Source organism: Arachis hypogaea, chromosome 11, assembly GCF_003086295.3.
Source record: "Arachis hypogaea cultivar Tifrunner chromosome 11, arahy.Tifrunner.gnm2.J5K5, whole genome shotgun sequence".
Taxonomy (NCBI): domain Eukaryota; kingdom Viridiplantae; phylum Streptophyta; class Magnoliopsida; order Fabales; family Fabaceae; genus Arachis; species Arachis hypogaea.
In genome coordinates this window covers 74,712,767-74,724,596 of record NC_092046.1, presented here as the reverse complement: position 1 = coordinate 74,724,596, position 11,830 = coordinate 74,712,767, and the positions used below count along the sequence as shown (strand labels likewise).

General features: G+C 35.5%; 1 non-coding gene across 1 annotated transcript; it reads left to right on the top strand.

The window, feature by feature from the left end:
• The first annotated feature begins 4,380 nt into the window (after window positions 1-4,380).
• Window positions 4,381-4,488, top strand: LOC112725953 (small nucleolar RNA R71). The gene has a single exon (XR_003165030.1). It is a non-coding gene; the product is annotated as a small nucleolar RNA R71 (small nucleolar RNA).
• Window positions 4,489-11,830: the final 7,342 nt, after the last annotated feature.

Sequence of the window (11,830 nt, the reverse complement as noted above, 5' to 3'; positions counted from 1 at the left end):
TTGTCTGATTTAATTGTGCTTCTATATTCTTGTTAGCATTTTTAGTGTCTTGGAGCATCTCCTTGAATTCTGCTAATTGTTTTGTCATTAGAAGTAATTGCTGATTTAGTTCAATAATCTGTTCTTGAGGATTATGATCAGTAGTTGCTACCATAGCTTCTTTTTCTTTGGAGGGCTCATTGCTTGAGTACAGATGTTGATTTCTAGCAACTGTATCTATAAGTTCTTGAGCCTCTTCAATTGTCTTTCTCATGTGTATAGATCCACCAGCTGAGTGGTCTAGAGACATTTGAGCTCTTTCTGTAAGCCCATAGTAGAAGATGTCTAACTGTACCCACTCTGAAAACATTTCAGCGGGGCATTTCCTTAGCATCCCTCTATACCTCTCCTAGGCATTATAAAGGGATTTATGATCCTCTTGTTTAAAGCCTTGGATGTCCAACCTTAGCTGTGTCATCCTTTTTGGAGGGTAAAATTGATTCAGAAATTTGTCTGATAACTGTCTCCATATTTTTATGCTTGCTGTGGGTTGGTTATTTAACCACCTCTTAGCTTGATCTTTTACAGTAAATGGAAACAGTAATAATCTGTAGACATCCTGATCCACTTCTTTATCACATACTGTGTCAGCAATTTGTAAAAACTGTGCCAGAAACTCAGTAGGTTCTTCCTATGGAAGACCGGAATACTGGCAATTTTGCTGCACCCTGATAATGAGCTGATGATTTAGCTCAAAACTGCTTGCTTTGATGGGAGGTATACAGATGCTACTCCCATATATAGCTGTAATGGGGTTGGCATATGACCCCAGAGTCCTTCTGGACTGTTCATTTCCACTTATATCCATGATAGAGAAAAGGGAATTGATATGAATTGTAAATAGATTATATATATATATATATATATATATATATATATATATATATATATATATATATATTTTAAGGTAACCGAAATTAAAATAAGCTAAAATAAAACAAAATAAAATAATTGAAAAATTGAATATAAATTCGAAAATTAGAAGAAATTGAAATAAAAGCAAATTGAAGACTAAATTAATTAATTAATTAAAAAGATTTTGAGATTAGCAATCAAAAAGATATGATTGAGGATTATTTTGAAAAAGATATGATTGAAAAGATATGATTGAAGAAATTAAAAAGATTTGATTTTTTTTTTTGAAAAAGATTTGAAAAGATCAATTTTTGAAATTAGAATTTTGACTTGATTAAAAAGAAAAGATATGATTTTGAAAATCTTTGACTACTTTAATGCTAAATTTTGAAAATTATGAGTAAAATAAGGAAAAAGATATTTTTTTATTTTTAAATTTTAATGAGGAAAGAGAAAAACAACAAAACGACACTAAGTTTAGAAATTTTAGATCAAAACAAAGAGAACAAATAAGAAAACTTTGAATGTCAAGATGAACACCAAGAACAAATTTTTGAAAAAAATCTTTAAGTAAATAAAAGCACAAAAACACACCAAACTTAAAATTTTTAGAAAATTAAACACAAATTTTCGAAAAATTAAAAGAAAACACAAAGAAGACACCAAACTTAGAATTTTTAAAGATGAAGAAACAACTAAGAGTATGCAAATTTGAAAAACTAAAAGAAAGTAAAAGCATGCAATTGACACCAAACTTAAAATATGAAACTAAACTCAAATAAAAGACTCTAAACCAACAAAAATAAAATATTCCTAATCTAAGCAACAAGATAAACCGTCAGTTGTCCAAACTCGAACAATCCCCGGTAACGGCGCCAAAAACTTGGTGCACGAAATTACAATCACACTTTTGCAACTCCGCACAACTAACCTGCAAGTGCACTGGGTCGTCCAAGTAATACCTTACGTGAGTAAGGGTCGATCCCACGGAGATTGTCGGCTTGAAGCAAGCTATGGTTATCTTGTAACTCTTAGTCAGAATATCAATAATTCTTAGATTTAATTGTAAAAAGTAAAAGAACATGAATAAATACTTGTTATGCAGTAATGAGGAACAGGTTGAGGTTTTGGAGATGCTCTGTCCCCTGAATCTCTGCTTTCCTACTATCTTCTTCTTCACACACGCAAGGCTGCTTCCATGGCAAGCTTTATGTTGGGCATCACCGTTGTCAATGGCTACTTCCCGTTCTCTCAGTGAAAATATTCCAAATGCATTGTCACCGCACGGCTAATCATCTGTCGGATCTCGATCATGCTGGAATAGGATCCATTGATCCTTTTGCGTCTGTCACACGCCCAACACTCGCGAGTTTGAAGCTCGTCACAGTCATCCCTTCCCAGATCCTACTCGGAATACCACAGACAAGGTTTAGACTTTCCGGACCTCAGGAATGGCTGCCAATAATTCTAGCCTATACCACGAAGGTTCTAATCTTAGATTAGAAACCCAAGAGATACACATTCAAGCTTGATTGCATGTAGAACAGAAGTGGTTGTCAGGCACACGTTCATAGGTGAGAATGATGATGATTGTCAAAGATCATCACATTCATCAGGTTGAAGTGCGAATGAATATCTTAGAATAGAAGCAAGCGTGATAGAATGGAAAACATTAGTAATTGCATTAATTCATTGAAACACAGCAGAGCTCCTCACCCCCAACAATGTGGTTTAGAGACTCATGCCGTAGAAGATACAATATGAAACATGTAGAATGTCATGAGATACAAAATGAATTACTAAAAGTAGTTTTTATAGTAAACTAGTGACCTAGGGTTACAGAAAATGAGTAAGCTAGGGTGTTTAGTGTAAAAATCCACTTCCGGGGCCACTTGGTGTGTGATTGGGCTGAGCATTGAAGCTTTCATATGTAGAGACTTTTTTTGGAGTTAAACGCCAGTTTTTGTGCCAGTTTGGGCATTTAACTCCAGCTTTTATGCCAGTTCTGGCGTTAAACGCCAGAATTCTTAAGCTGAATTGGAACACCGTTTGGGCCATCAAATCTTGGGTAAAGTATGAACTATTATATATTGCAGGAAATCCCAGGATGTCTACTTTTCAACGCAATTGAGAGCACGCCAATTGGGCTTCGGTAGCTCCAGAAAATCTACTTCGAGTGCAGGGAGGTCAGAATCCAACAGCATCTGCAATCCTTTTTTAGCCTCTGAATCAGATTTTTGCTCAGGTCCCTCAATTTCAGCCAGAAAATACCTGAAATCACAAAAAAACACACAAACTCATAGTAAAGTCCAGAAAAGTGAATTTTAAATAAAAACTAATAAAAATATAATAAAAACTAACTAAAATCTACTGAAAATATACTAAAAATAATGCCAAAAAGCGTATAAATTATCTGCTCATCAGTGAGCAAGGGGGTTCATTCTCCCAAGTCTCATTACCAAATAACTTGGCATTCAGCTTCATGATTGCTCCTAGATATTTAACAACTTGCTGTTCAGTGATGTCTTCATCCACTTCAGAGGAAGAATATTCATCAGAGCTCATGAATGGCAGAAGGAAGTTCAATGGAATCTCTATGGTCTCTGTATGAGCCTCAGATTCCCTTGGTTCCTCAAAGGGAAACTCCTTTCTGTCCAGAGGACGTCCCATGAGGCTTTTCTCACTGGGACTCACGTCCTCCTCACTCTCTCCAAGTTTGGCCATGTTGGTCATAGTTATGGCCTTGCGCTCTCTCTTGGGATTTTCTTCTGTATTGCTTGGGAGAGTACTGGGAGGAGTTTCAGTAATCTTCTTACTCAGCTGACCCACCTGTGCCTCCAAATTTCTAATGGAGGACCTTGTTTTATTCATGAAACTTAGTGTGGTCTTGGATAGATCAGAGACTATGGTTGCGAGGCCAGAATGACTCTATTCAGAATTCTTTGTCTGTTGCTGAGAAGATGATAGAAAAGGCTTACTATTGCTAAACCTATTTCTTCCACCATTATTATTGAAGCCTTGCTGAGGCTTCTGTTGGTCCTTCCATGAGAGATTAGGATGATTCCTCCATGAAGGATTGTAGGTGTTTCCATAGGGTTCTCCCATGTAATTCACCTCTGCCATTGCAGGGTTCTCAGGATCATAAGCTTCTTCTTCAAAAGATGCTTCTTTAGTACTGTTGGATGCAGCTTGCAATCCATTCTGACTCTAAGAAATCATATTGACTTGCTGAGTCAATATTTTGTTCTGAGCCAATATGACATTCAGAGTATCAATTTCAAGAACTCCCTTCTTCTGAGGCATCCCATTTTTCATAGGATTCCTCTCAGAGGTGTAAATGAACTGGTTATTTGCAACCATTTCAATGAGTTTTTGAGCTTCTGCAGGGGTTTTCAGATGAAGAGATCCTCCTGCAGAATGGTCTAATGACATTTTTGACAACTCAGACAGACCATCATAGAATATACATATGATGCTCCATTATGGAAGCATGTCAGTAGGACACCTTTTGATCAATTACTTATATCTTTCCCAAGCTTCATAGAGGGACTCACCTTCCTTCTGTCTGAAGGTTTAGATTTCCACTCTAAGCTTACTCATCTTTTGAGGTGGAAAAAATTTGGCCAGGAAAGCACTGACCAGCGTTTCCCAAGAGTTCAGGCTTTCCTTAGGTTGTAAATCCAACCATGTTCTAGCTCTATCTCTTACAGCAAAAGGGAAAAGCATAAGCCTGTAGACCTCGGGATCAACTCCATTGGTCTTGACAGTGTCACAGATTTGCAAGAATTCAGCTAAGAACTTATGAGGATCTTCTAATGGAAGTCCATGAAACTTGCAATTCTGTTGCATTAGAGAAACTAATTGAGGCTTAAGCTCAAAGTTGTTTACTCCAATGGCAGGAATTGAGATTCTTCTTGCACAGAAATCAGAAGAGGGTGCAATGAAGTCACCAAGCATCTTTCTTGCATTGTTGGCATTGTTGTTATTTTCGGCTACCATGTCTTCTTCTTTTTTGAAAATTTCTGTTAGGTCCTCTCCAGAGAGTTGTGCTTTAGCTTCTCTTAGCTTCCTCTTCAAGGTCCTTTCAGGTTCAAGATTAGCTTCAACAAGAATGCCTTTGTCCTTGTTCCTGCTTATATGAAAGAGAAGAGAACAAGAAAGTATGGAATCCTCTATGTCACAGTATAGAGATTCCTTTATGTGAGTAGAAGAAAAGAGGAGAGAATAATTCGAACACGGAGAGGGGGAGAGGGTTCAAATTTTTTTTAAGAAGAAGAGATGTGTTAGTAAATAAATAAATAAATAGAAAGAGATGAGAGAGAGATGAATTCGAATATAATTAAAATAAAAGAAAAAATATTTTTGTTTTTACTTTAATTATTAGTTAGAATTCGAAAATTATAAAAAGGAATAAAATTAAAATTAAAGTCTAAAATAATTAGTTAATTAAAAGGAATTTTGAAAAAGGGATAAGGGATTTTCGAAAATTAGAGAGAGAGAGAGAGAGAGAGTTAGTTAGGTGGTTTTGAAAAAGATATGATTGAAATGATTGAAATTTTATTTTGAAAAGGAATTAAAAAGATTTGATTTTTGAAATTAAAGTTGATTACTTGACTAACAAGAAACTAAAAGATATGATTTTAAAATTCAAAGATTGAACCTTTCTTAATAGGCAAGTAACAACTTGAAAATTTTTTTAATTAAAACATTAAATGTGAATGAGATTTTCGAAAATATGAAGTAAGAATAAGAAAAAGATTTTCAAAATCAATTTTTAAAGTTTTCGAAAATATGTAAAAATAAATGAAAAAGATTTGATTTTTGAAAAAGGTTTGAAAAAGATAGAATTTTTAAATTGAAAATTTGACTTGACTAATAAGAAACAATTAAATTTTAAAACTTTTTGACTAAATCAATCTAAAATTTTGAAAATAATGAGCAAAATAAGGAAAAGATATTTTTTTGATTTTTGAATTTTTAATGAGAAGAGAGAAAAACATATAAGTGACACAAAACATAAAAGTTTAAGATCAAAACAAAAATGCATGAAAGAACACTTTGAATGTCAAGATGAACACCAAGAACACTTTGAAGATCATGATGAACATCAAGAACATGTTTTTGAAAAATTTTTAAGAAAAGAAAAGCATGCAAGACACCAAACTTAAAAATTTTTATTCTATAGACACTAATGATTCAAGAATGCATATGAAAAACAAGAAAAGACACAAAACAAGAAAAACACAATATCAAACAAGGAAAATCATCAAGAACAACTTGAAGATTATGAAGAACACATGCATGAATTTTTGAAAATTTTTAGGAAATTAAAAAGATGCAATTGACACCAAACTTAAAATTTGACATTAGACTCAAACAAGAAACACAAATTATTTTTGGTTTTATGATTTTATAAATTTTTTTTGTAATTTTTTGAAAATTAAATTAGAAAAATAAAATAAAGAAATTCAAAATTTTTAATGAGAATTCCAAGAATCATGCAATGTTAGTCTAGAGCTCCGGTCCAAAGTTTTAGACATGGCTTAATAGCCAGCCGAGCTTTACATGAAAGCTTCGGTCCAAAAGACTAGACATGGCCAATGGCCAGCCAAGCTTCAGCAGAACATTACGTACAACAGCAAGATTGATAGAAATCAACAAGCTCTTGTGATGATGAGTTGAAACCTCGGTCCAAAAGATTGGACATGGCTTCACAGCCAGCCAGACTTCAACAGATCATCATGAAACTCTAGAATTCATTCTTAAAAATTCTGAAGTCATAGAATAATTTATTTGTTTTGAAAATTTTTTGAAAATAAAAATAATAAAAACAAAAAGCTTAAAATTAAAATAAAATTACCTAATATGAGCAACAAGATGAACCGTCAGTTGTCCAAACTCGAACAATCCTCGGCAACGGCGCCAAAAACTTGGTGCACAAAATTGTGATCTCAACTGCGCCAACAACTTGGTACGCACAATCGTAATCTCAATTCTTTTTCACAACTCCGCACAACTAACCAGCAAGTGCACTGGGTCGTCCAAGTAATAAACCTTACGTGAGTAAGGATCGATCCCACGGAGATTGTTGGCTTGAAGCAAGCTATGGTCATCTTGTAAATCTCAGTCAGGCAGATTCAAATGGTTATGAGGTTTTGATAATTAAAACATAAAATAAGATAGAAATACTTATGTAATTCATTGGTGGGATTTCAGATAAGCATATGGAGATGCTTTGTTCCTTCTGAATCTCTACTTTCCTACTATCTTCATTCAATCATTCATACTCCTTTCCATGGCAAGCTGTATGTTGGGGGATCACCATTGTCAATGGCTACCGTCCGTCCTTTCAGCGAAAATAGTTCAAATGCACTGTCACCGCATGGCTAATCATCTGTCGGTTCTTGATCATGTTGAAATAGGATCCAGATCCTTTTGCGTCTGTCACTACGGCCAACACTCGCGAGTTTGAAGCTCGTCACAGTCATCCCATCCCAGATCCTACTCGGAATACCACAGACAAGGTTTAGACTTTCTGGATCTTAGGAATGGCTGCCAATAATTCTAGCCTATACCACAAAGTTTTTAATCTTCGATTAGAAACCCAAGAGATACACATTCAAGCTTGTTTGCATGTAGAATGGAAGTGGTTGTCAGGCACGCATTTATAGGTGAGAATGGTGATGAGCGTCACATAATCATCACATTCATCATGTTCTTGTGTGCGAATGAATATCTTAGAGAAGAAATAGGCTTGAATTAAATAGAAAAATAATAGTACTTTGCATTAATTCATGAGAAACAGCAGAGCTCCACACCTTAATCTATGGGGTGTAGAAACTCCACCGTTGAGAATACATAAGTGATGAAGGTCCAGGCATAGCCGAATGGCCAGCCCCCTAAATGTGATCCAGAGATCAAAAGTGATACAAAGATAGTCTCAAAAATGATATAAAGATGTGAAATAAATCACTAAAAGTAGTTTTTATACTAAACTAGTCACTAGGGTTTACAGAAAATGAGTAACTAAGTGCAGATAGTGCAGAAATCCACTTCCGGGGCCCACTTATTGTGTTCTTGGGCTGAGCATTGAGCTTTACACGTGTAGAGACTTCTCTTGGAGTTAAATGCCAGGTTGCAGCCTGTTTGTGGCATTTAACTCTGGTTTGTAACCTGTTTCTGGCGTTTAACTTCAGAATAGGGTAGGAAGTTGGCGTTTGAATGCCAGTTTGCATCATCAAAACTCGGGCAAAGTATGAACTATTTATATTTCTGGAAAGCCCTGGATGTCTACTTTCCAACGCAATTGAGAGAGCGCCAATTGAGTTTCTGTAGCTCCAGAAAATCCATTTCGAGTGCAGAGAGGTCAGAATCCAACAGCATCTACAGTCCTTTTTCAGCCTCTGAATTAGATTTTTGATTAGGTCCCTCAATTTCAACTAGAAAATACCTGAAATCACAAAAAAATACACAAACTCATAGTAAAGTCCAGAAATGTGAATTTTGCATAAAAACTAATAAAAACACAGTAAAAACTAATTAAATCATACTAAAAACTATGTAAAAACAATGCCAAAAAGCGTATAAATTATCCGCTCATCAAATGGCTAACCTATCCTATGCATTACGAGCTCAACCTATTCAAGAGGACCAGTTCGTAGAGTTCGCGGCATATCAGTTGACGGGTGCGGCTCAGTATTAGTGGCAACGGAAGTAAAGACAGATGCTTTTGCGGTTTTTAACTTTGATTTTCAGTTTCAAATTGGTGTGGTCTTCAATCTTGTTGAAAAAGTTCTAAATTTTAAAATGATTTTGAAAATTAGTTTGAAACTATTGGTTTAAATGATTTGGTTGTGAAAGAAAATTGAAACTCTTGGTTTGAATGATATGTTTTGAAAGGAAAAGTGAGTTCTATGATTTTATCAATTTGTGAATTTGGTTTCCAAATTATCTTATCAAAAGGAATTTAAATTGACAAGTTTTATATAGGAAATCGTGATTTTAAGTATTTGACTTACGAAGAAATGATTTTTGACTCTCTTGAGAAAAATCTTTAACAATGAACTGGTTTAGAATAAACTTGTTTTAAAGGTTTTGGAAGGATGTTACAAAAATCGGTTTTTGTCTTGAGGAAAAATTTCGGGTGCTTGGTGATGATAATCAGAGTGACACAGCGGAAGGAGAAAGGGAACTTCGGCACGGTAGGACGATTTGATGGGGATATATCGCGTAACTCAGATTTTCGAGGGTGAAAATCTTTTTAAGGAGGGGAGGATGTAAGAACCCAAGTTTTTCACGCAAAACTGTTTTAATAAAATAATAATTTTAAGTGCCCGAGATGGATTCAAAATTTAGAAGTTTAAATTTGAAAATATAAAGGTGAAATTTGGTTTCGATGAATTTTTCGAAGTCAGAAAATGTATTTTCTGCAAAAGACCAAGAACCGGCAGCTGAACCGGTCGAACCGGTTTAAGCCTTTCCAGCACTGTGTTTTGAGAAAAATAATATTTTGGAAAATTGATTTATTATTTTGAAAGGACAAAAAATAATTTAGAATTGAAATCTGCGCACTAATATTAAAGGTGTTGGCTCAAAGTAGGCCAAACGGGCTAAAAACGCTAACATGTTGGATTGGACCCAAACCGGACCCAAGGTCCAACATATATATGTGTGATTGATGAGTTTCAAACTCATTTTGAAGGGAAGAGAGAGATAGAACTCGGATAGGAGGTGGTGGGGGGTAAAACCCCATTGTTACTATTCATCCTCCACTTCCGGAAGCCATAACTTTTGATCCGGAGTTCTGATTGATGAGCCATTTGCAGCCACGCGAAGCTCTCGACGAGCTCTTCCTTTCTATGTAAGTTTTTCTGGTAAGAACTCGAAACTCTATCCCCGTTTTCTTCCCTAAGTTTCTGCGCATTTTGGGTTTAGTTCTTGAGCAAGTTTTGTAGTTTTGCTTATTTAGGTGATCTCTAGTAGCGGGTAATTATTGGATTTTACCCCTAATCTTGTTGGGTAAGGTAAGGTTTCACTAAACCCTTGTGTTTAGTTGTTTTGTGTATCTTAGGTTTTGAATTTGGTGGTATATATGTTGTTAGATTGAGTTTTGGATGTTTTTTGGAGTTGGTTGAGGCTTTGGATCAAGTTTGGTGGCTTCGTTTTGGTATTTGAAGCGTTTGGGAATTGGCCAAGGTATGGTTTTGGTTTCCTTTACGTAATATGTAATGTTTCTGGACACTTAGACTAGTTGACCTTAAGATAGGATTGAATTAAATATATGGTGGATTGAATTATGTATGTGGCATGTGAATTGTGATGAAGATTTTATGACTTGTGTATGTTAAAGTTTGATTTTGGTGTTGATGAGAAAATTGACAATTTGTGTTGTTGATGGAGATTGATTGATGTTGTATTGGTGGTGTGTGGAAGGAAATGGAATAATAATGATGATTATGTGATTTTGATGATGATTGTTAGTATTTTAAATAATTTTGAAGGTTGATGATAAATATGAGATTTGTTATTGTTGAAGAGGGTTATTGGTGTTAATTATAAATTATGATATTGGTTGATGTTGTTGAGTGTGGTAATACGAATGTGGATAATGACTGATAATGTTGAGGTAAGTTGATGAGGATTTGTAGTGGTTATTGATGTTTGTTGTTGGTTGAAGATGATTATGAGCATTTGTGATGGTTTTGGATGTTGATGATTAAGGATTTTGATGGTGTTGAATGGTGAAATTGGGATATTATGGATTGTTGAGTTGGGAAAGGAATGGTATGGACTTTGATGTTGTCTTGGTATTGTTTGGGTTATGATTAGTTGGTTTTGCATTGTGAGATTTGGTGAATTTTGGATTTTGAGGCTTTTGGTAAAATTGGATTTTTGGTGAACTTTGCTTGATCATAACTTTTGCCTCGGTTTTTCAAATTGATTGAAATTTCTTTAGAATTAAAGATCTTTAAAAATCCTTTAAATCGATTTAAAGTTTGTGAAAATTGGGATTTTGCAGAGGAAGTTATGATCATTCAAAGTTAGTGTTGAAAATATGAAATTTTGCTAAGTTGCATAATTTCATGATTTCTGATATGTGCGAGCGCACACCCTCGTGCGGACGCACACCCTGCAAAAATTTTGACATGTGCGGACGCACAGGTAGGGAGATGCGTTCTGTTTGCAGCGCTAGCATAGCTTGTGCGCGCGCATATCTAAGGAAGGATTTCAACCTGTGCGGACGCACACGTCGAGAAGGCCAGTCTGTTAGGGGCGCTGGCACAGGTTGTGCGAGTGAACAGATTCTGTAAGTTTTGCCACCTATGCGTACGCACACATTTTAAGATCTCCTGGGCGTGTGCACGCACACACTCCTGTGTGGCCGCACACGCCCTGTTTCTCAAATTTTACTTGTTTTTCAACTATTCTACCTTCCCAACAAGGTTGTAAGCTTCTATAACATCATTTTAAGACTTTTGGGCCTAGTTTTGAGTATTAGAACATGGGATATAACCTAAGGGTTCTAGTAGATGATTTTATGATAAATTAGAAAAAAATGGAGGCCTAAGTTTATGGTGTGCTGATAATGGGTTGGGTGGAGATTAAAGAAGAATTGGTATATGAGATGAGAACTGAGGAGCTATGAGTTCGGAATGGAAAATATGAATTGAGGATGGTTGAGATAAGTTGAGGATTTGAAGAGAAATGATGATCTTGATGAAAGTTGAGAAATTGATGAACTAATGAGTTCGAAGTGGAATTAAGAATTGATGATGGATATGGAAGGAAAGTGTGCAGGGCCTATCTCCCTGGCATAGCAGATTTCTTTGCTGCATGAGTAGATGTTGTTGAAAGTGATTTCAGGATGAAGTTATTGGATTGTTGAAAGTGTGCGGAGCCTATATCTCCGGCATAGTAGATTGTTCTGCTGCATGAC